Here is a 27,797-nt window from a genome sequence, read left to right on the forward strand (position 1 = left end):
GAACAGTTTTTATTATAGATATTTAAATACTCAAGGAATGCTTTACTTCAACTATAATTCCATAAGTCTTATCCTTCTTTTTACTCCATGACATTTGCCACATGTTATAAGTTAGTGAGGGAAACAGCTTTATACTTACAGGACACACACATTAAAAAGAGGTATTATTGGATTATTTTGACACTGTTATGTAGCGATGTTCCCCAACCTTTTTCATTTATTACTTATGAATCCTTTCTGTGTTCCAGGTTTCCATTAGCTGTCAGTATTTTAGGACTCTTTTTCTGATTTCTTAAAAAAAATATTGAAGACACTTTGTCTGATTTTCAAAAATAAATTCAAATTCATAGACCATTAAACCACAATATTAAAATCACCTATCAGGAGCGCTTCCACATGCCAGGAAAACAGCTTTGATCCACTGGAGTATGGACAGGGACGACTGAGGATGTCCTGTGGTTTCTGGCACCAGTAAGCTGGAAGTTTATCACTTGGGTCCTGCCTGGGTTTTGGGGTGTTAGCCTCTGTGGATCAGGCTTGTTCTGGCATAATCATGTTTTGAAGTGAGGCTGGGTTAATGGTTTGGGCACTGTGTGGGGGAGTGAATTGCCCTTCTGGAGGAGGGCGGAGGCTTCGGCCATCAGGGAGTGCTGTTGTGACTGTTTGCAATAATTATGTGTGTGTGTGTTAGCATATTACCAAGGACAGACCTGAGGTTTCCCAACAGAGTAAAGCATTGTAACGGTCAGAAAAACTCCTCTTTATGTCAGTGCAAATAAGTTTAGACATATTCTAAAATAAAAAACAAGTGCAATTTCAGGAGTACATCTCAGTTTTTCTACATGAGAAAGAAATGCTGCTTTGGGCCTAAACTGTAAAAAAAAAAAAAAAAGGTTCTACTATCTATTTGTGCTGACTGTCTGGCAATTATACAGATGTGTTGATGTCCTCTTTTTGTCTTTGTTTCTAAAAATCACACATTTCTTTATTAGATAATATTATAGAAAACAGGAACCTTCTGCTATTTCATTGTTTATCTATTAGTTATTTACTTTGGTGTGACATGAATGGTTTTAGTTTTATCAGTAGAAAAAATTGTAAAACCTTTGAAAATACAGTTAAAAGTCTAAAATTCATGCCCTTCTTCACTTTGACAGCCTTTGGCGGGCTGATTCTGGCCCGGTTCACTACAAATGAAAATATTTTAGATGGATAGTCTGACTAACACCATGAATATCTAATGTGAAATCCTGATATTTCAGTTGAATTTTAATGCAGTTTCTTTGCAGCCATAAGGTCATTTTGTTAACTTTTCTCTACTTATAAACCTTTGTGTACTTTAGCTGAGAAATTGCAAAGAAACGGTGCTTTGCAGAAACAATGTGCTAAGGCTGCTTGAAATTGCCATGGCACAATCATGTCCTTCAATGCCTCAATTCTTTTAATGTGCTAAACAAATTAAGCCAAGCATCCGCTTCAAACCTGTCATCCTGAAAATGTTTTAATTCTCTTTCCTTGGCATCATAAAAAACGAAGGTGACAACGATAATTATTACCTTTCCAAAGACGTCACCACATCATCCCAGTGTCACACATGCAATTTCCACCTCTAGTTTTCACAGTTGTGTTTTTTTCTTTTTCAATTTTGCTGCAAGTCAACAGGGGGCCTGCATTAGTAAGGCCTCAGGGAGCTGTAGAAAAGTTTATTCTGAAGTGTTGAAAATCAGACATGCCCAAACCTCACTGGACCCTTTAAAAGATCCAGACATAAGAGTCTGAGCCAGGGTACCAAAATGGAAAAAACTCCACATGGGCAATAATCACTAACAGAGGCCCAACTCCCCTCCCAGATATCTGCTCCTTATTTCAGTTCCCCTATTCAATTGCAGATAGTTACTAAAGCTGAATTCAGTCTGAGCATTTTCTATTTTCGTGGATTTGAAGTATCAAGACACTTTTCTTTTCACTTGCAAAAATCCCAGTCTGCCATCTTAAGAAACAGGATACTGGGTGCATTCACAAGTGATGGGTTGTGTTATCCAAAGTCCATCCATAAATCCTTGCTAATCCAGGGTGCTTCCTGCGAGCAACACTGTCACTGTATCTGCTGCTCTGGTGATCAGATTTATGACCTTGCACATGGTGTTGCTGTCAAACAGGAAGCATTTGTTGTTGCACTTACTCACTCTCACACACACACAGACGAAAACATGCATAGTAAGCACAGGAGTGATTTCACACGCACTAATCATAAGATCCAGTGGCCCAAAATTAACTCAGTAGGTGAGCTGTATCAGGTTGGACACATGGAGCAAAAATATAAGGGTGTGTAAAGCAGAGAAAAAGCAGAGATTCACAACAAGGAGATGCAAAATTACCCGATGCCATTTCAATACTTTCCCCTCTTTCAGACACAGAGCAGACTGACTTTTAGGTGGCTGTAATTTTTCACAACTTCAAGGCGGCAACTCTTTGTCCACTCTACTGCTTCAGGAGCAGAGGTGGGTTCTTTGTGTCTGCACGCAGCTGGAACCACGTCAATAAAAGACATGGCACATGCACACAAGCATAAACTTTACATACAAGCTGCAGCTGAGAGTGGGCACACGAGCACCAACTGGAGAGAGCCATGGTGAGCGGGAAAAGGTGTGAGCAGGAAAAGTGGTGTGTGTGGGTGAGTGTGAATATGCAAGAGTGCGCGTGTGTATTTGTAGAGTTTTTGCAGTTGTGACAGCTGGGATGAAGGAGTGGAGGCGGCCTGTGTGATTGGAGGAGGTGCCAACAGAGCAAGTGTCTCTTTATTTTCATCACAGACAAGTGTGTCTGTGTGTGGATATATGTTCATGGACAGCAGGTACATCTGTGTTTATGTCTGTTAATAGCTATGTTCATGATCATTTGGGCTGTATGTGCAGGACAGGATCTTATTTAATACGAGTGCAGTAAATGTAAACTTGCATCATGTGTTTTGTCGTATTTGTCACTTTCAAGGACGCTCAAGGAAAAGTTTGCACAAGTATAGAGTGCTGTGAAAAAGTATTTGCCATGATTCTGATTGTCCTATTTTATCTTATTTTTTTTGCCCATATATCAGATCATCAGATACTTTTACAATTAGACCAGGATAACCAGATTAAATCGAAAATGCAGTTCATAAATGATGATTTCATTTTTCAAGGGAGCAAACTATCCAAACCTACCTGGCCCCGTGTGAGAAAGTGACTGCCCCCTGTTGTTAAATCATGATTTACCTGTGATTAGCTCCATTCTTTTTGAAAAGGTGCATTCAGTTTCACTAGCAGCACTCAGACTTGATTACTGCCAGACCTGTTGAATTAACAAACTGCTTAAGTAGAACCTGTTTGAGAAAGTGAAGTAGCCTAAAAGATCTCAAAAAGCAACCCATCTCACATTTCATAAAAATGGCATCGCACCGATAGTCAAGCAGTCAAACATGGTGGTGGTAGTGTGATGGTCTGGGGCTGCTTTGCTGCTTTAGCACCTGGACTGAACTTGCCCAAATGGATGAACCATGAATTCTGCTCTCTACCAAGAATTGTACCTGAAGGAGAATGTCAGGACGTACAGCAGCACAATAAGCTGAAACACACCAGCACGTCTGTCTCTCAATTGCTAACTGAAAAAAAAAAGCTAAACAAAATGAAGGTTTTGGTCCGGCCAAGTCAAAGTCTGGACTTAAATCCAATTGAGATGCTTTGGCATGACCTTAAACAGACTGTTCATGCTCAAAATCTCTCCAATGTGGCCGAATTAAAACAATTCTGCAGAGGAGAGTGTGTTTTGCATCACGTGTTTCTACCTGACATAGAGCCAGGTAGGCTTGAATAAAGTTTTTCTCTAAATAAATAAGATCATCATTTAAAAAGTGCATTTTCAATTTTCTCGGGTTATCTTTGTTTAATAAGATGTAGTTGATGGTCTGTGACAAAAATGGAAAAATAAGAAGGAAGGGGGCAAACACTCGTTCACAACACTTTATCTCTAATCTTTAAAAAACATGTATTCATCCTGTTTCATTTACTAGTTCAATGAGTTCACATTTCTTACTGCCAAAACTTTATTATGGGCTTAAATTGAATGATAAAAAACAATGAATAAATTTTACCCCAAATACTCAAAATAAAACTAATTCACCTCCACTTTATCAGCTGGAGGTAGAACTCTCACGCTGAACATTAAAATGATCTAAAAAAAAAAAGAAAAGAAAAAAGAAGTCTAATCTATTCTGGTTTTGCATGTTTTGGATATTACACCAGCCTATTAGCCTACTTTGCATGTGATTGTGTGAGTGTGTTGAGTCGGTGAGGTCATTCTATTGCTGTTTGAGCAAGGCAGGCAGGCAATGATGAGGTCATTCAGCAGGCAGGATTAAGGCCGTGACAACTGGCGCTGCGGCCAGTGCCAGTGCTGACCGGGGCAGTTGTGCCGTGTGCGCGGTGCTGCGATCCCAACTCCACACCAGCATTACCCTTGTGTTGTTTTTTCATTAGCTTGGTGCTGGCCCAGAGTGCTGTGGAGCTTGCCAGACCCACAGCATGAATCTACAGTTGTTGCAAGGCTTTAGGGCCTTCTCACTCCTTCTCTCTCTCTCTGTTTGTCTCTATCTGTGGTCAACACACTGTGACCACAGTCCTAACAGGGAAAATGGATCGGTTTACATACCAAACACACTCGTTAACTCAATTATGTTAGCCTTTAACGCTTTGATGTGTAGTTATAAAACCAGGATTATTAAAAGGACAGATGCCGTCTGACCACAGCAGAGCTTTGTTGTTGCATACCTCCTTAGCTATGGCTGAAGAAAGATGTACAAAACAGAATGGTGAAGGTCAGAGGGATGACCATTTATAACTTGATAGGGTTAAAAGAGATGGAAGATAGGTATGAAGATGGAAGAAGTAGATGAAAGCATTTTTTAAAAATCTTCAAATGTAAGCTTGACGTTTAGAGTGTGAAAACCTAAAATAGCTTTAAATGGATGAAACAGGTTCAAATTCAGTTTGCCTAACATCTGTTAAATACAGTAAGGAGTGGCAGGATGTGCTACGTGTGGTTTTAAATTAGCTGATTTAACTCTCCTTTTTTCAATTGAGTTCTGCATTCTGCGTCTCTCGGAAAAATGCAGAAATTACATAAAACTCAGCAGTTACACACTTCATTAGTTGCCAGTGGACACAAACGTAAAACCAATTAGACAAATGTAGCCAAATAAATCCTCCCTTGCTTTTACAGGATTTTCTGTCCTTGTACCCTTACCCTCCTTTGTGTATTCCCCTCCCCGCTCTTACAAAAGTACTGCCTTTTGACATTTATTCATTTTGAGTGTTCTTGATCCTCTGCAACTGTGGAGATGTGCTCCTCAGCCCCAGCTCATCGCCCGAAGGCCCGCTGATGTGTATCTCCCCACTCAGACTCCAGATGTGAACTCACTGGTTGGAGATTTACTGGAGGACTTGACAGAGGAGCTCAGCTGGAAAAATTCACTGTCACAGACCAGCAGTTTGCTGACATAGGCAATGATGGTAAGAAACTGCTGATCTGAACACTTATTCTGGGCTTAATTATTTCACTGCTTTACCTCAACTTTAAACAGACCATCTACGTTTAACAGCTATAAATGAATTAAAACCGCCATGGTCTAAAAACAGTAAACATCCACTCCCACTAGGTGGCAATAAAGTTGCAGACTGACATTACAGAGGAGAGAAAAACACCTGTGGGACTACAGCATCTCACTTCACACTCTCTCCCTGCTGTCCTGTTATTCTCCCGTCTCTTTTGGAACACGTTATGTTGCCGTTTAGAAAACAAAGAATCGAGCACCCCATTAACAGCTAAATCCATTTATTGTCTCCGTTAACAACACAAAGAAAACGAGAATGGACTAGACATAATTCAGTTTTGCTGGGTTTTGCAGTCATTTTTTTTTAAATTAGATCCAAATGTTTTAGAAACACAAATTTATTCTCATTATGTGACAATTGTTAGTTGTTATAGTATTTGTTATGACAGGAGTGACAATTATATTTTAATTTGTATTTAAAGAAAGTAAAGAAGCATTAACTAATAAATGATAAGTTACAGCTGAAGCTGCCTGAACTGATACAAATCATATTCTGCTGTTAGCTTTTTCTGTTTCTACTTTTTTCCCCCCTTAATATTAAAACTACAAAAAGACACAATTAGGACACAATTAGGACAAGCTCACAAAAGGTTTAACTTTATTATTTTTTGATGTTAATGCATTTAATAATTAAAACCATAAACATACTGAAGGCACATTGCCAAAAACAATAAAACTATTACAGCTGAAGACAGAAATTACAAAATGTTAATTAACAAGTGACAAAGAGAAATATTCTACTATAATAAAACATAAAAACGGTTTTGTCGCCATCGTTACACCAAACAAATTATTATAAATTAATCTCTATGCTCACATTGGAAAGCAGTGAAAGTCCTCAGGAGATAAGGTTTTTCCTGGCCTGGAAATTGTTGCTTGACAGATACAAGATTAACAAACAATGGCAATGATTTTTCATGACCTTTCCACCTTGTTGGTTTAAGTTCCTGTTCTTAATCTACAGCCAAGAACAACAAAAACAGTGTTTGATGTTGTTAGTGAGGTCTCTGTCTCTGTCTCTGCCTGGAAGTCCCCGTCCTAAATATGACCAAATGGTGTCTTTAATCTGCAGTGTGCATGCACTTCATTTTAGAGCAGACTAAACCCAGAAGCCTGACCTTGGAAGTTCTCCACCACATGAATTGACTGCCATATTTAATGTGAATGTATGGGCAATAAAATAACAGTAAAACAAATAAATAAATCAGTGTCAGAAATAAAATAAAGCGGAGCCTATAAATCAAAAGACTTGTTAGCCCCCTGAGTGTAATTGAATGGGATCGGGGACGATGTGGTTTGCCTGTGTCCGCAGTGTTTACTCACATCTCGTACGGACGGGGAAAAAGTAACAAAAGAAGAAAGGGATGATGTCAAAAGAAAATAAAGTGGGTGCTGAGACAAGAGAGAAAGAGATGAAGAATGGAGCAGACAGAAAAAGAAGAATAAAAAAAAGACAGGACGAGGAGAGACGAGCCTGGAATCAATAATCGAGTTTCTCTCGTCAGGCTGAGGACAGGAGAGTGAGAGAGAGGCGCCTGAGGACAACAAACCGCATCCTTCCTTCCTGAGAGGCAACACGGGGACAGGAAGGGCCACCAGGGGAGGTCACTTGGCCAGCGAATCACTTCCTGTCAGGGTCACCAGGCATCGGGGGATAAGTACATCCGGGTCACTAGAGGAGACACCTGCGTCTGATTGTCTGCCTCTGCATTTGAAGCCCCCACCACCCGTAGATGGAAACCTCAATGACAGCCAGGTGGGGAGTAGAGGCAGGGAGAGGGGGGATGGGTGCTGGATCTAGAGAGGATAGCAGGAAATGGAAGAAGTCAGTGTTTGAGCAGGGAGATGGCATAATTTTTGTCTTCGTGTCCACCCTCCACCAGCTGGAAGTCTGGAGCACAAATGAGGGTAGGAGTGAGGTAGAAACATTGGCAACAATCCAACGTGTCCATCTGACAAAAAAACAACTAATTGTGTTCCTCATTTAAACAAAGAAAAATGAGAAAAATGGCAGCGTGGCAAGCTGGCAGCGGTACTGTATGTTATTGTGTGGTTATACAGTATTTGTACATTAGAATATGAGCAATCTACTGCAGTTTGGTAGCATCCATCTCATCTTTTCAATCTGAATTTCATTTGTTTTGTGCAGCTTTTAGATCTGCTTTGACACCAGCTTACTCGATGTATATATTGTTTACTTATGACCTTCAAAAGTGCAACTTTAAAACAAAAAACAAAAAATGCAGGTATCAAAATTACAATTCAAGCATCGTGTGTTCACATAAATGTTAAAACAACGGGAATGTATATTAAAATAATATGGACTGGATGCTGAGGGCTGCAAAGCTGGAGAAACTTTGCCACTGGGAGTGAGAATATATATATATAAATGTGTGTGTGTACTGTGTGTTTGACAGTGTGCCAAGCTGACCAAAAAGTGCTGGCAATTTCCTTGAAATGCAGAGATTCACCACGCTCCCTAGGGGGAGATCAAATAAACTTCAGATGTGCAGCAGGATCTGTCCCCCCACTCTGTCTCCAGACTCCAAAGACTACAGAAACACATGGAAGTGAAGAAGAAGAGAGGGATAAGAGGACAAGGAAGGCACAAGGGAGGTAGAGAGGAAAAGAGAGATTTCTGCTATTCTCATTTAAAAAAAAACAAAACTCTTTCTCTGTAAGCTGTCATCGTCGCCAGCTCTGGGGAGGTTTGCAGATGTTTATCATGTACAGGGGGAAAGAAATAGAAATCATAAATTGTTCCATGATGCATCCAGGGTCACAAGTTCAGACCCATAAAATACACGAATAACCCTGCAAAGTGTAATTATGGAAGTAAACCTCCACGTTGAAGGCCACAAGATTTAACCTCACAAATCCATCTACATCATTGTGGCTGGAGATGGCTCTGTGATGTATGGACGTGCATGTGCATTCGAACATGCTGTAAGCACAAAACAGAGACCGAGTTTAAGATGAACACATTTAAAGATAGCAAATTGCTCTGGAGTGAATAAGGTTTTTCCATTTATGGAACAAGCTGTGTGAAACTCACAGCCAGCCCTGTTATTTCTAATCTCAATCACATGATCAAAGACTCTTCACTGCTTCAACCTAATTTTCTGGAATGAAAATGTGTAAATTAAGACCATTTTTTAAAAGTACCTGATTTAGAAATTACACTGTTTTGAGGAAACTTTCCAGCAGTTAAGGACCATTTTCCTTCATTTTAAAAAGGTGTCTCTGTTACACCCACTTTCCATCCATAATGTGTGTTTTTTAACGACCCCGTACCACACACATGGATGCATAAATAAGCCTGTGACACCCCACCCCTTCCTAAGAGCCCTGTGGCAATATGTGCGTGTCAACACACCTTGGCGGGTAAACAAATACACATTTCAGCAGGGTGTTTACCTGTTTACCAAGTGACCATTATGCTACCCCCACCCTGTGAGAGTAATCTGACTGCATGGCTTAATAATTGTAGTTTTTTAAAATGCCTATGCTGCTATCATATTTAGTATTACGGTAATAGAAAAACTAGAAAATAAAAAATAAGTGTTGTTATACACAGAAGAAGGGAAAAAATGGGTGTGTTAATAGTTTGCACAATTTAACAAGATGGGAGAAAGCATAGTGTATTTACCTAAAGAAGCCATCTATGAGTGGCAGCGTTTGCCTTTGTTTTTGAATATTAAATAGCAACAAACCAAAATCCTGAAACTCAAAGAGCTGAATTTAAGATGGTAACAATGTATGTATTATTCTAGATCTTCAAATTTAAATGACACTTTTCACATGAAACTTTAATAATGTCACGCATTATTAAACATTATACAACATTAGATGTTTTATGGTGGCTGTAAAAAACTGTTTACCCCACTAGTGGCTTTTCTGTTTGCCTGCAATCATTTCCATTGACTGGCCTTTGTATAAAAATGTAACTTTGTGCTTTCTCTTTTTATCTGTGTGTAAAAAACCTAAACATAACCAAAATATTTTATAGCACTCATGGACAAGGTGATCTCTCTCAAACAAGGTGGCGATGGACCCACGAACCGTATTAAACAACCTGCTCTACCTCCTGAGCCACAGCAGTGCTTGAAGGAACCAGGGGCATTTCTGGTAACATTAAGGATTAAATGATAAAGAAAAACATGTTGCAGTTACATTGTCAAATGTGCAAATGGCTATATAAAGTGCTGGGTGGCTGCTGGCAAAAGTGTGTTCCAAGAGAGAGGAAATCACTCCAAGACACAGTATATATATATATAGAAGAATAGCGTGGAAAAGACATATGGATCATCATCTGTTGATAAAATCACTATATTATTAGAACATGAAACTGGGAGTCTGTTATGTGTAATGCCACCTATCCTAACAGTGGCCAGAAATATGCTGAGCAGCGTCCTAATTTATTCCACATTTTAGGACCATTACTGCTGAATTAGCAGACTGAATTGTAAGCAGTGTAATAAGTTACAAAACAAGATGTTATTGTCGTCACATTATGTTTTTCTGTAATGTGATTACAGAAAAATGCCATGCAAACTGCGCTAAATTAGGTGCAGTAACAACAACAGAGGATGTAGACGACACTATAGCTCATCCGGCTCATTGCAGTTTACAGATAACTGTAATGTATGAAGTAGATAAATACTTCATACATTGTTATATTGCACACACATGAGAAATGAAGCTGAGAAATCAACACGACTGTCATATCAATCTGAACTTTGCTTCACGCCCTTCTTACAGTAAAGATGTTTAAAGATCTGGTGATATCATTACAGTTTAACTTGTCTGTGTGCAAGTGTTTTATGTGAGTGAGTTTTAATGTTGTTAATTGAGTATGATGTGTTTCTGTGTATCAGTGTTGCTCCCTTCTTGGCCAGGTGTCCCTTGTTAATGAAATCTTAGATCTCAATGGTAATAACCTGGTTAAATACAGGTTAAATGAAAAAAAAAATGGCACAGATCTAGCTCATCTCCAAATGGCTTCAGGGCTAGAAAACCATGAAAATATAGGAATGTATCAGCATTTCATATCTCTGACTATATTGGTAGCAAGGCTCCATTCAAGCCTTTCTAATGTTGGCGTCAACGAATAGGATGACTCTCTCCATGATAGTAACAAACAGGACGTTATCTTCATCTAACAGGATACAATGCTGTGCAAGGAAAAAAAAAATCTAATTAAACATTGAGAATATTAAGTTAATGACTTTGCTAAATGGTTTAAAATGAATATTATTTAGTAGCTATGTCAGGAGGATGAGGGTTATAATTAGGAAACAATAGAAAAATGCCCATAAAAGGGAAACTGTGACCTTGAGCACAGTTTCGGTGAACCAATTAGGTGATCATTATGTGCAGTAAAATCTGATCAATACTCTTAAAGGAACTCCTTTGAACTGAAAAAGACAGATAACGGTTGCCTTGCCATTGTATATGCTCATTGATTGTTTGGCTGTATGATTTAAGTCATCAAACATGCTTTTTTGGGGAGAGGGTTTCAAACACACTTGTGTTACAATCAACTTATTTTGGTTTTTGTGCAGGGAGGAGAAAAGTAGTGTCCAAAACTATTGGAGCTATGGACATAGTTTTATGTTTATTGCTCAAAAGATTAAAAACATAACCGCAAAGTGCAAACAGTGTCCAGGCCAAAACCAACTCTTGATAGCACTAGATTGATTCTTTGCAAGCATATGCACAGGCAGGATCATAACACAAAGAAAAGGAAACATGTTAGGCTTGTAGCATTCTAGCCTCCACTTTTACCAGTGTTTGTTTTCTACAGCAGAACTGCCGTGGTGATAGCTGTCAAGGGATCTTTGGTCTGGTTTTCAGGCCTGCTGTCAGCTATGTGTTAAAACTTAAAACAGAACAATTCTCTGTGTGTGTCCTCATTAGGATAGGCATTTGTGCTAGTGTGTGAAACTGTAGCCTAAGGTTTATCTTGTTACCTGGTAATTATCTGACAGAGCATCTCAGGTCATGTTATGAGTTAATGCAAAAGCAATGCAATTAGTATTTTCTTCAAAGAGCATTTCATTAATGCATCAGTTTAAAAAAATAAAATAAAATAATGTTTTTGTTTAATACATTACCTTTTGAGTAATAACACCCAGTAGCGATTGTAGATTTCCAGATAAACGATAGCATATATGTGCACTGATTGATTCGGAGCTCCAGAGTCAGGCTAATTTTTTTTTCTTACAAAAGTAGCATCTTCTTGTCTTTGCACCTTAAAAAAGTTTTTCACACAGAGCGTATGAAGAACATATTTTCCATTTCATATTTATTTTCATGTGTTTAAGTCTTATTTAAAAATGCGTCATCAAAGTAAATTTATTTCCAGGAAATGTCACACTGCTCTGTGTTCACAAGCTCAGCTGCTGCCAACCCTTTTGGCAATTTGATCATCCTCCTGCATTCCAAGCTTTTGGCGAAAAATATGCATAAATTCAGTAAATCAAACTTGGCTTTGGACTTATTATAAAATGTAATTACTGTAAACATTCTCAAAGCTTGTGCACTAGTCTCAGCTACGTGAGACTAAACAGATTCCCCGAAAATCCCAAAACCAACTTACAAAACCACAGCCACACCTCAGCTCCACTGCCGCTACCTTTATTTTCATTTGGGACTTTTTCTGTTTAAGTAATCATCATTTAACAACTCTGTGAGCTCCAGCAATGCCAAGGACTGTTGCTAGATATGAGCCTGCAATGGATGTGGGTTTACTTGTGCCATACCCAGACTACTGGGCTCATAGTGGGGAAGTATCCGTTTACCCGGGTCTCCCCTGCTCATTCTTACTCTGGAAGGGTGCCTGTAAAGCCAAAGTGGGGGTACGGGTGGCGGAGTATATGTTTCCATTACGAATATTGCGCCCCTGAAACACTAGAAGACTCATTTTGAGGATCCAATTTTATTAAATCAACTGTGTGACAACATTGGGCTGTTACCCCAACATGAGCAGGTACGGTGGGTGTGAGGTGTGCAGACAAAGTGCTCTTTGAGTGCTGTGGTCAGGCGTTTTGCCAGACACCTTTCCACACCTAGCACTTGGGGAGCCTTACTGGGAGTATGAGCTGAGCCTGTCATTGCCTTTACCATTATTGCACTCAACACATGGCCAAGAGGCTCTGATAGGTGCAACACTGTTGCTACTTGGGACCTGTGTGAATGTGTGTGTGTGTGTGTGTGTGTGTGTGTGTGTGTGTGTGTGTGTGTGTGTGTGTGTGTGTGTGTGCGTGCGTGTTTATAGGCTGGCTGAATGTTTTTGCCTCTGTCGGTGCTCATGCGTAGGAATAGCAAAGCCTGCTGCTGCATAAATGCCCTAACAATGAATTTACATTGCTATAGACCGGCTGGTTGCAATTAATTTAATGACGAAATATCCAGACGTCGATATAAATGAAAGAAACAGGTGACAGGTGTGTGTCTGAATATCAGCAGTGAAGTTTGTACAAGGAGGGAAAGCAAAGTGTGACAAGAAAACCACGGTCAATTACTCAAGTAGAATAATTAAGAGGCTACAAATCAGAAAGAGAGTCTGAGTAAATAAATAAGGGAAAGATTATTTATTTGATTTCAGGGAAGCTGGAGCTATAATTCTTCTCTCATTGGAGTTGGCGCCGTTAGTTCTGTGCTTTCCAACATGCTGGAGCCTCCTCCCTACCAAGCTCCACTCAGCTCAGACTTGTGATTCACATACAACAAAACATACAACTACTAGCACCCGGTAAAGCACAGCAGCAAAAGTGTAGGGGAATAACAAGATAGGTAAGGGTCCTAATGTTAATGTGGCTACTGATGTAGCTACTGGTCACGTGACCTGGAAGCCTGTTATCGGGATGTTTTCCATACTTTGCAAGGTTGCGTTGGTGCAGTGCGTCTTCACATTCTCACATGTACATTCTTACATGCTGTCAACAGGAGGCCTGGGAGAAAAATCCCTCTTATTTTTGCTTAGGTTCTAATCCCATCCTTCTTTCGCTGGCTGTCAGCTCGCCAGCTGAACAGTGTACTGCCATGTTGGCAGTTTAAATCTTTCCCTTTACTTATTAAAGGCTGATTTTTCCCTTGGCTCAAATATCCTGAAACCAGGTACGATCACACAATGGACACCAGTTTAAAAGGGCGAGCCAAGAGGGAATGGGTTTGCTGACATGCATAAAAAAAAGAGCTGGCCGGAAATCAATGTCACGTCACAGCCAGATATGATTATGGTAATCTGTAATAATTTCACCACAAGTACATAAATTCACATTAGCCATCTCTTGCAAACCCATCCGCCCACCAACACGCATACGCAATTCCACATACGCTCCCGGTTGCACGGCCAACATATGGAAATACCTCTAGATGCAACAATAATGAAAGACAAGTTTACAAATGAGCTTGTAAGAAGCTTCACATGCTCATGTGGTGGTGTCAGCTGGTGTCACATCGCATGTGAACAACCAAAAAGAGCAGTTGCCATGGTGATATGTCTGGGAAGAAACACATTAACACATACTGTACATGGACGTGTAGCCAAACACGCACACACACGCAAGCATTCACAGAAAAATAAACACACACTTGCACAGACACCCAATAAAACACAATTGGCCACGAGCGTAGTCCAAATGGTGATACTTTCCTGGATGAGACAGCACCCTCTGGCCTGTGGGGCTACGACAATGGGATCCATTCTGCACAATTTCCTCTACACTGTTCGCAATCTTTCCCTCTCCCTCTTTCTCATGACTGATGATCGCGGGGTAGGGATAACATCATTACAGGAGTCAAAACCCAGCCTCTGTCGATGCCTCAGCAACAACATTTGAAAAGACATCAAAAATGTTCTCAAAATGAAAATCTATCCAAATTAGATTCACAACTGAAACTGCTCTGGATTTGCATATGATATGTCAGTCACTGTCTCTAAACAATGGCTTCAGGAGCCAGTATCAGTGATTTAACTCATGCCCGTCCATGAGGCTGCTACAAAGAAAAGTCAAGTTTCAGACAGATGAAGGACTTTTTTCACTGGACAACATTTGCTACTTCAGTGCGCATGCCAGAAAATCCCTGAACATGTGTCACAGTGGGGGGAAAAAAGGCATTCCATGTTAGGGCCATTAGAACTGCAGTTATAGGGAATTGTCACGTCTCCCCTTTAATTAAAAAAGATGTTTCAAATAAAACTTACTGTATCACATTCCCGTTAGGAATACTTTAAATAGGCTACACGACTGTAAGGCTGTCTGAGGTTAGTGTATGTATCACTCAGCTGGAGAAATAAGGGAGGGTGGCTCGAGGCCAAACCCGGTTGAGGGGAACGTGTGTGGGGTGTGGGGGCTGGAGCCAAAGGTTTGAGCTGGAGCACACAGATGTGAAGGCACTGACGGATGTATCTGCGACAGATGCTGGCTTTGCTTAAGCATGTGCAGCTGTGTGAATCGTGCACATGCGTCTTTGCACTTCTGTGTACAGTATTTGTACACAGTCATCCATACAGTCTTTTTTATCAGCGTGTGTATGAATGATCCCGTGTATGTGTGTGTCTTTTGAATTCTGGTGTCTCAACAAAAGGAAGGGCGACTCAAGATGTTCTCTGTATTTAATGTTCCCTGACTGTTTATTAGCTACTTCGTGAACATGAAAGAGTAGGAGATAAGAAACTGGCCAAAGAAAATATACAAAGGCAGAAAGAGAAAAAAAGGGAAACTAAGCCCAGAACACAGAAGAAAAAAAACGAACAGGTATCAGTAACTTGAAGGCTCACTTGTTGTTGCAGTCGGTTTCACATAGCACAGAAGGACAACAGAGTGAATCAGAGTGTGAACGGTATCTGCCCCCCCTGCTGAGTGTGTGCGCGCATGTGTGATTGTTGTAATCACAGTTTGTGTGGGTTTCAGTGCACACGTTTGGCTATCCCTGCACACATGCCTACTGTATACATGTGAGAGGAGTACTTACATGCATGTGTGGCATGAATATGACATCAGCCTTGCTGATTTGAGCTAGCGAGGGCCTAATAGGACCACAGGTTGTGATAGCAACCTTCTCCTCCTGTCTCCCGTCCTTCGTATCCTCCCTCACGTGCTCCCTATCCCTGCTAACTCACTTTAACGTGTTTCAAGAGCTATGTCGTGCATGTTGCTCATGACTGCAATTTGGCCAGCCGTTCACATAAGGAAGTGGCTATTAGAGCCCTATGCCACATTTAAAAATCCTCCCCCACTGACTTGGCACACAGAATTTTATGGGCACAGGTGATGGAGTGTCACTGAGGAATTGCTCTGCACCATCAAAGCTCTAATGATCCCTAATAGCAAATGCATGTATTTTACAACTGTGTAGCTAACAGAAAACCAACAATTATATGTAATGTCATTCTCAAGGCGCAATAAAATACATTCATTTTGAAAGGAGGAGCTTAGATTTTGGTGTTAAGGCAGCCAGACAGGACACAAAACTGATTTTTACAGAGCAGGGGCACCCGAAAGTAATTACTTATAACATAGGTTGAGGTCTGTAATAAACAATTACTTGGATTACACCAGTGTTTGCCTCATAAACGCTGTGGTTCTAAACTGCATCTAAGTTTTCAAACTTTGTGCTGGCTGGCCGAAAGCCCTACTTCACTAGGGAACCATGTCTGATGCTCTCATCATGCTATAATTTATTAAGATTATAAAAAGAGGGGAAACAGAATAAGGTAACTGAAGAATGAGCTGGAGATAGATAATACAGACAGCAATTGCAAAAGTTATAGTGAGAGGCAGTGGCCAGCTAGGAGGAAGACAGATGCACCAGAAAACTAGGGTGACAGTAAGAAACAAATCTTTGACCTGTAATGATCTTTCAAAGAGTTGAATATCATCCACAAACAAGGTACAAGCCATTTGCTTCCTGGTATTCAGCACAAATGTTGTGTTCCTTTCCCCCCCTAAAGGGCAATAAAACAAACAGCATGTACTCTTCAACACTCTTACCTCCCCCCGAGCAGAAAACAGCAACTGAACCCTCTCCTTTACTCTTTTCTTCTCCATATTCTTGTGCTCTCCTTTGCTCTGCGCTAAGTCATTCTCTCTTTTTTTAAAATCTAAAACTATTTCAAAAAACAAAAAACTGAACCTACAACATCTGTAAATAAAAGACAGGAAAGCATATGACAAAAAGGAGAACAGTAATGGATGAAAAAAAACTACAAAAAATAAGGACCTTGATGATAGTATTCAGCTTCTTCCTTGTTCAGGCTTTTCTTTTTTCCCTCCCGCTCTGGCCTTTTCCCCAACCTGTGCCAGTAGGCGTAATGCTGTAGCGCTGTCCTGTTCTATGCGTCATCTTAGCTTAGGCTGAGCCTGGCAACTAAACTGTCCAGCAGCCCAAGATGGAGCCAGGCAGGGTGAGATTAACATGAACCCGGAGTCATTATGCTGTTCATGAGCCGTGTCCAAAGCAACAACTTTTATAGCACCTGTAACACACCAGCTAATCTGTCTGACACCCCTGACCAAATAAACACAGTAAATGCCACTCCAAACACACTCCCACAACCTACAAATGATGGCTTTGCACATAAGCAAATTTCAGGCTCTGAAGGAAAAACATGGAATATTATTCAGGAAAGAAAGCAAATGAACGTTGGTGTTTGTGTCTGAAACATTTGATTGTATATGTGTTGCCCTTTGACCTTCTGGGTGGATTGTCCTAGCAGTTGTAGGACAATTTGCTCACACATCGTACTAGATCCCTCTCTGTTTAAGCCAAACACCACCGCTGTTTCACCCATCAGTCAATGCCAGGGCCAATAAGTCGAAATAAATTGAATAAACTAAAATGCAGACCCCTACATTTAATTACAGTAATTGGGATGTCGTAGGGGGAGCGCACTCTGCCAGCAGACATACTAGGCCCTTTATTGACAAGCATACTGCACTAATTGCAGCCTCTGTGATTACACAATTTAACTGTATTTAACTACATTAATAGAATAGTGTGCACTAATGGGAGTGGGCATAATCCTTGGAAAGCGGAGATGTACATAATTGGATAATCTGTGATTCACTCGCCAATAAGCAGAAAAGTAATGGATGTAAACCTCTCTATGTTGGTTGCAATCCTGTACCATAGTCTTCTCATTAGGCGTAGTCAAAGGAAGCCTTGTGGTTGGTTTGACCTGAGCCAGTGACTACTGCTGTGTGAGTGAGAGCACAGGAATGAGCATGTTCCCAGGGAAACCGGGGGGCTAAAAGGTCTCCAGTGATCAAGCATCGTGGTTGATTATTAACGTCTTCGTATTTGAAAAATCAACACGGGGTTTGAAAATGGCTAAAACAGATAAAAAGTTCAGAATGGAAAAAACTTTTTTTTTAAATTAAAAATAAACACGTAGACCTATTATTGGAAAACATTTACTGTATTTGACAGTATGATTAATTGTTGTCACCTTAAGGAGCTAAAAAGAAATAGATCAAGCTAGCCAGGAAGCTATGCTAACTCGCTTGGCAGATCCCAACCCACCTTGCGCTTCGAGTATATTATTAATTGTCTGCATATGTTGGAAACTTCTGTAAAATCTCTCGGAGTATCTTCTAAAACAGTCTAAAAATCCATTACTTTAATTAGTAGCACCATTTTACCCAAGCTAGATATCATCCATTAAACACACTACACACCTAAAAAAATTACAAAAGTGTTTTGAGCACAGTTTTAATACAGTTCCTTTAACAACATCTGTCCAACACCTGTAACACCAACTACCCACCAAATGACTTTGCTATGCTATCTGGCTGGTAAATATTAAAATATATAAAGTTTAAAGTTACAAATACCCAAGAAAGTAAAAAATATATATGTGGGAGTGACAAAGAAAAAGTGACAAAATATGCTGTGCTACAAGCTACAGTGTGTGTGACTCACCATGCAAATTGGTGGAAAACCGTCTAACAGCACTGACACACAACTGTCAGACAGGCACTGCCATGGGAGCTGAAACATAAGCGGGATTTATGGACTATCCAAACTGCGTGTCAGGTTGTCAGATTCCCCTCCAACATCTGTGATGCTTTATTATGTACTGCCTAACTTTTGGAACCAGTCAAGCTAATTTTCACACCTTATTCACATGAGCTGTGGGGAGATGAGTTAAAAAGACAATCTCTCATTCTCGCTTGTCTGTGACATTGGGCCTTTAAGTTGACTGTAAAGCATGACCTCTAACACTATAAACATTTGATTTTCAACATGGCTTCACAAAATGGAATGGCTATTACATATGTAGCTCTTAAGAGGTAATTTGGAAAATCCATAATCCAACATGCCGTTTACACTTATACTGTTAGAAAAACATTCCCAGAAAGTTTTAGTAAAGCACTCAAACTTTTCTCTGCATCAGCCACATCAGCAATTGAGTTTCAAACAACTCCATGAGAAGAAGCATCTGAAGAGTCTTGTGAAACATCCATTATTGACTTGGTGTCATCAATCACAGACCGACGACAGCAGGAAATAATAATAAAGGACGACACCCTGATCCAACAGAAGTAACTGCATTAAATTTGTACACCAGCACCATTTACATTGTTTAGATGATAAAAACATATACTTGCATTTTGTTGTGCTTTTTTTAAATTTATAAATCTGTGACTATATAGTTGTTTGGGTAGTAGGAATGACTGGAAACAGTACTGATGGATATGTGGAGAAATACTGAAAGAGAACAGCTAAAAAACATAAAAGTGAACCAGTTTGCTTTTTGACTGTCAACGTTGGCTCTAGAGTCTAAAGTTTTATTCAGTGTGATGAAACATTTCACTAGCTATTTTGAAGTGTGAACTTGCACAATGCTGCTGATCATCCTTATCATAACAGTGGTGCTGATGAGTTTGGAGGTTTCTTTAGCCCAAAGAGCCTCTGCACAGCGGAAGTGTGGATGATCAACCAACAGACTGGGACATGTGGTCAGGGTCGAGGGTCAGCTCCCCCCCCACCTCCAGTTCCCCCGCACTGTTGCACACAGGAAGTCTGAATCAACACACATTAGTCAGTGTGCACACACACACATTAAGACGTGCACAGCGAGGAAAAAAATTCCTGGTTGCTCCTCCGGGTATGACCCAATAACAGTCCCCTTGCACAGACCATGTTCTCAGCACAGTGATGACCTGCTCCTGGAACTCGTAAACACAGGCCACCCAGAGTGAGAAGGGGCTTGCACTAGCCTAGAGGCTGTATTCCACCAGCAAACTGTCAGGTCCTTTGACCTGACCTACCAAACCTGGAACTTACAATAACATAGACGAATAAAAAGCCTTGTTTTCATGACTTCACAGGACATGATGAATGATATGAATTCGTTGGACACTTCGACTAACCTCAACCATAACTTCTGCTTGCCTAGCCCTAACTTTTACCAACCCTAACCGAAATCTTAACCTAATAATACCTTTTAATATATCTTCTGCATAAAATAGCACCCTCATAATGTAACTCTGTAAAGATATTTAGCCCCCTCGACATGACAACCTAAAACACAACGTACATTTTGTTACCGATGCTGCAAAAACTTCCTTTAAAGTGATCTGAGCTTGGACAAATCATTTAAACATGATGATAAGAGTTTCTCTCCAAGCAGTTCTGGTATCTTAAAAAAGAAACCTGTTCCACAGGTTAATGAGGAAGAGATTAAACACCAAGCATGCAACAAGCTTTGCTCACTGATCACTATGACAGGTGGCGCAGATGATGGTTCCTCATTGGATATTCATGCAAATATTCATGCAGGTGAAGGAGGAAGTGCACCTGTGAACAGCTTAACCTTTGGTCTGCATTTCAGTGTGACACATCAGAGATGATGATCTGTCTGTTGCATTTATTTGTTAGAAATATGAAACTAACTTACATGATTTATTTGCATAGCTTACTGCATAACTGGGCTGGGCTGGGCTGGGCTTTTTTTTTTATTTTGCGACCAGCGAGTGGTTTATATTCTAATTTGCAGCCAAGATGTGTTGAACAGCAGTATGCAGAGTGAAGCACAAATGAGCAGCTACAACTGTAGGGTGCCACTGTGTTTCAGAAGCAGCCAAATGATTCACAAATATTCTCTTAGCGTACAAAAACATCTATAAATGGCTTCTTTCAACCAAACTTTTCTGCCTGTCCAGAGTTAGCAAACAGAGGTTGCTGTTAGACAGAGCATTGATTATGTGCAGAATGTGTTTGGTACTGAAAGATGGTGGTGGTGTGGGGGGGAGGGGGGTGTTAGATGAAATAACAGTGTGATGACTGTTCAAAATCCCGCCCCAAACACAGTCTTTCATTAATGAGCAGAGGTCTGGTCATGAACTTGTGGCCTGGTCAAATAATGAATCCGTTTGTGGTCCAGCAAAAGAAAAAAAAAGTCACTTAACTTCTCTCACGTCTTAGAGTAGCAACTGAAAGCATTCTGTTATGTTCCTGCCGATTTTGATAGTGTATTCCTTTGAGGGCCATCCTAATTTAACTTATCAGTGCCTCAGCAGATGTGTTTGGTCGTGTGAAGCACCAGATGTGCGGGGCACCTGTAGCATGCCGTCAACACTGAAGAGAGACTGCAGCGGCAGGCAGGACAGTGGAGCTTGTCCGGGCAGACACAGATGCACAGGGTCACACAGGGCGACCATTGTGTGGTCATCATTTATGCACACATGCACACGCACAGATACACACACACACACACACACACACACACACACACCTGGGACTGAAGGCAGTAGCAAAGTCCCACTGTGTTAAATGTTGAATTGAATCAGCAAGCCAGCTGCTGTCTTGCTGTTAAAGGGATCTACCAGTATACTGGTCTGGACTGGCTGTGCAACTGGAGAGGTCAGGCAGAGGCTGGGTGACTGACTGGCTGCCCTGTGCGCCCCTCACAAGTAGAGTGACCAGACAGTGACAGTTCACTGACATGTAACCATTTATATTGTATAAAGTCTTTCCCCCTCTTAGAAATGAAGACAAGAAAATGAACAATTCTCCAATATATCCCCCAAAATGCTACACATACAAATCTAATGATATACTGTACTCACATTTGAATCTATCACAGATGTAGACTCATGCTATAAATAAGGGATTTTAGTTTTTAAAATAAAAAAATAAAAAAAACCCTTTGAACTTGACCTTGAATTCAGTATAAATGTCTAACGGCAAGGACTTTGCTTTTTACTTGGAAGGATTTCATATGCTCTGCAAACCCCAGGATTAGCAGCAACTGCTGATGTTGCTTAAAGTGAGCTAAATATGGGAAATCCACAAAAAAGGCATGCAAATACTGCCGTGAGTAGGGCATGAGACTGAAAAAAAAAAGAATAAATGTAATATTTTTCAGCTAGATTGGAAATATATTACAGTCATGGCTACCTAGAGTTTAAAAAAGAAATTGTCTTTGCTACTTCACTATGTTCATCCTTTGATCTTTTGACCAGAAAGTCACATTTTTTCAGTTATATTGAGTTCTGATGATTGCATTAGCACGATTCTCAATGGATGAATCCAAGTCTTGTTAGCTTTATCCGCTGAAAAGGCTATCTATTTGTGGTACTAAAAGCACCAACGCCAAATAATGTATTATCAGTGAAAACTGCTGTTTGATTTCAAATCTAATCCCTCAATCAAATAAACAGAAATAGAATTGTGTCTGCATGCATCACTGCAACTGCTTGATATGGAGGCAAAAATAGCATCTGTTGCAACCATCCTGGCTGACCTATCTGATTGATCATTACAGACTCGTGGATATAAATCACCTCCACTTTAACCTATTTACACTAACAAACTTTGTAGTAATTCCATTATTTCACAATGCATAGCATCTATGGACAAAAAAATATACATTTGAAAAAATTTCTTTTTATTTTTTTTGACTATTCTTTACAAAAAGCCTAAAACCAAAGGCATGACCACAAAACAGGGATTACTTTGATACCAGTCTGGTTATAAGTAGAACCCCCATCTCATGGGTGTAGGGAGTGTGAGGCAAAGAGGGGATTTAGAGCTTTTCAGATGTCTGAACATGCTATAATGCGATGCAGAATTCTTCACCATTGTAGCAATTGCGAGTGGATGATAACAACATTCTTCCAGAGCTCAATGCCCAGTTTAAAAATGCAGATGTCAGATAGCCCCCCCCTTTCACCGTCCCCTCTTCTCCTCCACTCTTGATCTCTCCACTTTGATTTATTCATTTTCTATGTTGGCGAGCCAGATAGGACAATGGCGTCTTTCATAACTGAGGCAGCGTTCCCACTACCAGCACCCCACTGTCCCCCAGAGTCCCTCATCCACCAGGCTGATCTGATGTGACCTGGTCATGGTGGACTGGTTCTTCTTAAGGAGGAAACACAGAAAGAAGGAATTGTATCTTTGTATAATCTTTTTAAATCATTTTTTGCTCGTATAAATATCTATCCACTAAAGCAAAATTTAAATTCAAAATATAGTTTCTAATGTGAGACTAGGGTGTAGTTGACAATTTTAAAGTAATAGAACATTTTCAGAACTGACCCTAACAGCTGTACAGCTAAAAAGATTTTCCAGCTTTGAGTTTAATGTTATGATTGCTATGAATTTATGTGAATTTATGCTGTTTGGAATAATGCCTTGCTATGATAGAGCAGGGACACATTTCTAATGGAGTGGGACTGTTTGAACACAAGCTGAAACAAAAGTTAAAGGTCTTCAAGGGCATATAAAAACAAGCCACTAAAACTTCATATTTCTTCCTCTAAGGACAGAAAAGGAAACATCAAATGCATACACACACGGAAATACACACACTAAGACTAAATATTTATTTTAACAAGTACCAGAAACACTTTTGTGTTTTGAGTATTAAAGTTTCATTTCACATCAGATGAAGCTGTCAGTGGGAACAAAACACAGAATGAGGAAAAGAGACAAGAGTTGGGGGGAATGAAGCAAGCAAGGGAAGTACAGGCAAATGAAGGGGTGGTTATGTGTATGTGTGTTGGGAGGGGGGTGGGGGGTGACCAGAGGTCATGTTGCCTCCCCCTGTACTTGCTCTCTGAGGTGCATGGAAGGAGGCTGACTGCATAGTCAAGACTCCTGCTTAGAAAGAAAGCCTTTCTTTTCTCCAGGCCCTTGCTAATGCAATAGAGAGAAATTAGTATAATTATGCTCCATATTGCAGATTGAGGAGGCAATGTGGCCCGTGGGATGAGGACAGGGAGGGCAAGCCAGCGTGGGTATTTGCTGACGGGAATAACTAATTCATCAGCTACTTTTGCCATTTATCAGAGTACATTCTTGCATTTATGACATTATAGTAATCAAATAAAGAGGTCCTGGAATGCTGCATCTATCTCAAAATGTGATTCTGCTAATGCAAAAGTGACTCCTCCTCCTCCCGTCTCCTTCCTATTAGCCACATCCAATTGCTTTGCCCAAAGTGTTGCCACCACACTGGGCAGAGAAATCTGTCTGAACCAAATGAGTCTTTGCGTTTGCTCTACGGCTCCTGATGTCAGTGCCAGTTCTAGTGCCACTGTCCTCTGTTAAGCAATAGCTGCACAAATGCTGAAACACATGTTGAGTGCACTGCAGAGGACAGATCCATCTGATGAGTCCACACTGAGACAGATGTCTCAGATTCAGTCATGTTTATGGAAAGAAATGCTGAAAAGAAACGGTACAAAAGAAATCCATGTCAATAACGTATTTCTGTGTTTGAAGTCGTTTCTGAACTTCAGAGAAAAGACACAGGAGGGCTCCTTCCAAATCCAAACCAGAAATATGCATTTGTCACCACAGTTTGACTGAACATGGCTTCAGAGCCATGATTTACCATTATATATGCAACTATGATAATAATTAAAGAGTTCTGTGTGTAGGGGTCAAAACGAGGTGCCGAATGATGAAGAAAGATGATATGATTTGGTTTCAAAGATATTTCACCCCAAAATCAGTTTTGCTCATGTTTTTCGTCTGGTCTGTTGTGGTATTTATCCAACTAGATTATAATGGAGTTTCCCCAGTCTTGGGATATGTGCTGTGGAGATGTCTGCACTCTCTTTAAAATAACACAGCTTATCTTGCAGTTGTCAGACTGCAAATTAACACATTTACAAAGCATGCATTCAAGCTAGTGACGCCATTTTTCTCAGCTGCATCGTAACATCAGCAAGCTGCACACTTCTTTTGGTTGGTGAATGTAGGTTGGTTGAAACTGGCCAACCAACTACATCCATGGAATCAGTTTTTTTTAGTATCCTGGTATTGAAAGGGTTTTAAGATGTTTTTTTAATTTTATTTAATTTGATTTAATTAAAAAAGAATTCTGTACTTTGACAAGCAAGTGTCATTTAACTTCCTTCCTTCCTACAGGCAAAATATCCAACACTAGGCAACCCAAGCAGTTTAGATAAACAGTGCTATAGGCCAGAGGAAAAGCATGTAAATTTAATTTTGGAGTGAACACTCCCTTTAAAAAAACATCAGGAATGAGACAATGTGGATTTCATAGTCATGTGAAAAAGAAAGTTTTCACAGGAATCTATGCAGTCCTGTGAGAACTAAGTACACCCCATGTTTGAACAGTTTGTAGAACCACCTTGACGTTATCAATCTCTCACATTGTTGTGGTGGATTTTTGGCCTACTTTTTTGTCAAGTTGCTTCAGTTCTTTGACCCTCGTGGTCATTTGTTTATGTGCAGCATTTCAGTCAGGTTTAGGCCTGACTTTTGACTGGGTCATTGCAACACCTTAATACTTTTCTCATTCAGCCATTCTGTGGATTTGCTGCCGTGCTTGCGACCATTGTGCTGTTGCGCGATCTAGTTTTGGTCAAAAGTTTAGCAGTTGTAAAGATGGCACCACAATTGACTCTTGAAGACTTTGATATAAAAAGTTCCTGGTCGACTCAATGAAGGGAGGGTGCCCAGGTCGTGTAGATGCAAAACAAGCCAAATCATCACCTCCCCTATAATTCTGTGTATGGTTTCTTGTGTATGGTTTCCACCAAATATGGTGCTGTGTATTGTGACCAAACATCTCCAGTTGATTCCCATCTATCCAAAGGACATTAGCCTAAAACTTTTGTCATTTGTTCAGATGCAAACAGTGAGAAGAGGCTTTCTCCTGGCAACCAATCCAAACAAGCCTTACTCAACCAGTCTTTTTCTAACTGTACTGTCATGAACTTTAACATTTTAAGTTGTAAGCTGAGGTCCGTAGAGTCTGACATGTAGCTCTTGGGTGTTTTGCAGATTCTGTGAACACTGCACAGTCTGACCTCTGATCATTTGTAAAGTTTTTATCAATATTTTAACATTATGTTACATAGACCTCAATGTTTCACACTGCAAATTGCCAAACCTCTGTTTTTGTAGACATGCTCACTCTTGCTGATGATTAGTTGATCAAATCCATTTGATGAGCAGTATCTGGCTAAAACTTACAATGGAAGCAGTAAGGGTATGCTTTGTTTTTTAACAGTACTACCTCATCATCTGTTTTTCAGATGACTGTACATATTATGAAAACCAGAGGAAATAAAGGTGATGGAGCTATGACAATTTGACCTTAAAGCACACTCCTCCTTCTCAGGCCATCCATCCGGACTCCACCCTATAGAGATGGAGGGAGCCACAGGGGGTGGAAGAACACCATTTGATCCTTGCTTCAGAGATCATGGGCCTACACATCATCTATATCCTGTTTGGGAAAGCAGCCTTTTGAAACCCATCTCATAGCTCCCAATGGCATCATCAAAGACACATATGAGACAAGAACATGCAACAAGAAGAGCCCGGAAAGAAGAGCTTTTTTATGACCAGAAATTCGGCATTTGTAATTAAGATTTTCAAGAACAAAGCTTTAGAGAGGATGAAAAGGCATATTTTAAATAAATATCTGCAGACACATGCGCACACATGCTCACACACACACACACACAAAGAAAATAAAGAAGAGAAGTTCTCAGCCCTCACAAATCTGATGTCAACCCACACACGCATTAAATGATCAAACATATATTGGGGATTTTCTTTTTGGGAGTAACAGGTCAAAAACCAGATGATGCATGGTTTTAGCCCACCAATACATAGTGACGTCATGAGACAACACGTGCACAAACGCACACAATGATGAATCACAGAGAAGATATCTGTTCAAGCTAATAGTCTGAGCAAGTGATTATGAAAAAAGAAACGTATTCACTCCAGAAAGGGAAGATAAAAGGCTTTTGAAAGAAGTAAGTGACAAATATGATTACACCCAAAAAACAACTTCTATTGAATCTGAATGACCTAGTTTAGAAACAAGAAACATACACACGGTACTAATATTTATAGGCAACAGAAAAACTGACCAAGGAAAGCAATGTAGTAACCGAATATTCAAATCTGATCTTGTTTTCTTTTCAAGTTTCAATAAAATTTGTAGAAGGGTGCAGTTGTGTAGCTGTCTGAGGATGTGCTGATGTGTAATGCACAATGAAAAACTGGTGAGATTTATCTACATGGATACATACTGTGGAATATATATATATATATATATATATATATATATATATATATATATATATATATATATATATATATATATATATATATATGTACTGTTTAACATTAATTAGAGCAACAAAATCATTTTTGAATGCTTTAACTGCTTCACAATTAAAAGTGGTTTGAAGGAATGTTTAAACTGAAGATTTGTGGCAGCGCAGTGTAATAAAAAGTTTTGTGACCAAGAAGAAAAAAAAATTGTCAAGGTTGTCGAGACACATAATGTGGGCCGTTCATCATTCACTGAGCGAAGGGAGGCAGTTCCCTCAGGAAGCAATTAGCTGTGTTGGACCAGTTGCTAATAAAACACTTCGGTTACAAGCTACCCACAGCCCAGCCAGACCAGGGGACCCACAGTATTTTGTGTGACTGTGTGTGTGCGTCGTGGCCTATCAGGTAGATGGAGGAAGCCACAGTAGCAGTCGATCAGAAGAAGCTGCTGTTAAAGTGTCATCACAACACAGCCACGGAAATCTATCATAGGAAACACTCATAAGGAGGAATTACAGATTAGCGATACACTGTGATACAATGCTGTCATGAAATAGTGATTCAGCAATGCTCAATCCAATTCAAG

The sequence above is a fragment of the Aulonocara sp. 'chitande type north' Nkhata Bay genome, linkage group LG4, assembly GCF_057382095.1.
Source record: "Aulonocara sp. 'chitande type north' Nkhata Bay isolate Kocher_YH1m ecotype deep benthic linkage group LG4, A_spYH_male_GT1.1, whole genome shotgun sequence".
NCBI lineage: Eukaryota > Metazoa > Chordata > Actinopteri > Cichliformes > Cichlidae > Aulonocara > Aulonocara sp. 'chitande type north' Nkhata Bay.